Here is a 2,568-nt window from a genome sequence, read left to right on the forward strand (position 1 = left end):
CCTGGGCGACAGAGTGAGACTCCGTCTCAAAAAAAAAAAAAAATTCGTTAATGAGACCCGGCAGAATGGCTTCCGCAAAGAAGGGTGGCGAGAAGAAAAAGGGCCATTCTTCCATCAATGAGGTGGTGACCCGAGAATACACCATCAGCACTCACAAGCGCATCCATGAAGTGGGCTTCAAGAAGCGTACCCCTCGGGCGCTCAAAGAAATTCTGAAATATGCCATGAAGGAGATGGGAACTCCAGATGTGCACATTGATACCAGGCTGAACAAAGCTGTCTGGGCCAAAGGAATATCCCATACCGTATCTGTGTGCGGTTGTCCAGAAAATGGAATGAGGCTGAAGATTCACCAAATAAGCTCTATACTTTGGCTACCTATGTACCTGCTACTACTTTGAAAAATCTATAGACAATGTGGATGAGAACTAATCGCTGATTGTCAAATGCATCATATAAAGTTATAAAATTGCCAAAAAAAATTTAATTAGGAAAACAATTTCTTGTTGCTCTTCGGGTATCTCTTTTTCTTTTTTTTTTTTTAAGAGACAGGGTCCTGCTCTGTCACTCAGGCTGGAGTGCAGTGGTGCAGTCACGGTTCACTGCAATCTCAATTTTCCTGGGCTCAAGCAGTCCTCCCGTTGAGTTCTTTTTGTTTTTGAGACAGAGTCTCCCTCTGTCATCTCGGCTGGAGTGCAGTGGCACAATCTCGGCTCACTGCAACCTCCATCTCCCAAGTTCAAGCAATTCTGCTGCCTCAACCTACTGAGTAGCTGGGATTACAGGCGCCCGCCACCACACCTGGCTAAGTTTTGTATTTTTTGTAGAGATGGGGTTTTGCCATGTTACCCAGGCTGGTCTTGAACTCCTGGCCTCAAGTGACCCTCCTGCCTCGGCCTCCCAAAGCACTGGGATGACAGGCGTGAACCACTGTGCCTGGCCCAGGTCTCTGATACGGCTTCAGACGTACTTTGTGAATTGGCTTGGGTAATGGTAAAGGCTCTCATTTTTGCATGTCCAACTGGAGAAAGATGTACATGTCATTTCTTATTTCATTTTACTCAGCAGGGAAAGAAATTTCCATTCAGACGTTATTATCCATACTCTTATTAGCATTCAGGTAAGGGAGACACTGTCACAATATACATTATACATTTTTTTTTTTTTTTTGAGATGGAGTCTCGCTCTGCCACCCAGGCTGGAGTGCAGTGGCATGATCTCAGCTCACTGCAAGCTCCGCCTCCCGGGTTCAAGCAATTCTCCTGCCTCAGCCTCCTGAGTAGCTGGGATTACAGGCGCCCGCCACCACACCTGGCTAAGTTTTGTATTTTTTGTAGAGATGGGGTTTTGCCATGTTACCCAGGCTGGTCTTGAACTCCTGGCCTCAAGTGACCCTCCTGCCTCGGCCTCCCAAAGCACTGGGATGACAGGCGTGAACCACTGTGCCTGGCCCAGGTCTCTGATACGGCTTCAGACGTACTTTGTGAATTGGCTTGGGTAATGGTAAAGGCTCTCATTTTTGCATGTCCAACTGGAGAAAGATGTACATGTCATTTCTTATTTCATTTTACTCAGCAGGGAAAGAAATTTCCATTCAGACGTTATTATCCATACTCTTATTAGCATTCAGGTAAGGGAGACACTGTCACAATATACATTATACATTTTTTTTTTTTTTTTTGAGATGGAGTCTCGCTCTGCCACCCAGGCTGGAGTGCAGTGGCAGGATCTCAGCTCACTGCAAGCTCCACCTCCCGGGTTTACGCCATTCTCCTGCCTCAGCCTCCTGAGTAGCTGGGACTACAGGCACCCGCCACCACGCCCGGCTAGTTTTTTTGTGTTTTTTTAGTAGAGACAGGGTTTCACCATGTTAGCCAGGATGTTCTCGATCTCCTGACCTCGTGATCCGCCCGTCTTGGCTTCCCAAAGTGCTGGGATTACAGGCTTGAGCCACTGCGCCTGGCCAATTTTTGTATTTTTAATACAGATGGAGTTTTACCATGTTGGCCAGGCTGGTGTCAAACTCCTGACCTCAAGTGTAATCGCAAAGTGGTGGAATTATAGGTGTGAGCCACGGCGCCCGGCCTATTTTTGAATATTTTCACCACTTCCCAGTTGCCTCTCACCCACCCTAGGCAACCCAACCACTAATCTTTCTGTTCCATAGATGTGTCTATTCTGGACATTCATAGACATGCAGTCATCCAATACAGGGCCTTTTGTGACTGTCTTCTTTCACTTGGCATAATATGTTCAACATTCATCTATGCTGTAGTATGCATTATTTCTTCATTCCTTTTCATGGCTGAATACCATTCTACTGTGTGAATTTGCCACATTTTGTTTATCCATTAATCAGTTGATGAACATTTGAGTTGCTTCCACTGTTTGATGTGGAAGCTTCCACTTTTTTATGATGCTGCTATGAACACTCCCGTACAACTTTTTGTTTGGAATTGTTTGCAATTCTCTTGCCTCTCCAGGGGTGGAATTGTGAGGTCAAATGGTAACCTTTTTTTTTTTTTTTTTTTTGCGATGAACTGATGCTTTGTTCACTCACCTTTATGA

The 2,568-nt window shown here is 45.5% G+C and overlaps 1 pseudogene; it reads left to right on the forward strand.

Moving 5' to 3' along the window:
- The first annotated feature begins 65 nt into the window (after window positions 1-65).
- LOC105505247 lies at window positions 66-412 on the forward strand (annotated as a pseudogene).
- Window positions 413-2,568: the final 2,156 nt, after the last annotated feature.

This window comes from Colobus angolensis, unplaced genomic scaffold (genome assembly GCF_000951035.1).
Source record: "Colobus angolensis palliatus isolate OR3802 unplaced genomic scaffold, Cang.pa_1.0 Scaffold12321, whole genome shotgun sequence".
NCBI classification, from domain to species: domain Eukaryota; kingdom Metazoa; phylum Chordata; class Mammalia; order Primates; family Cercopithecidae; genus Colobus; species Colobus angolensis.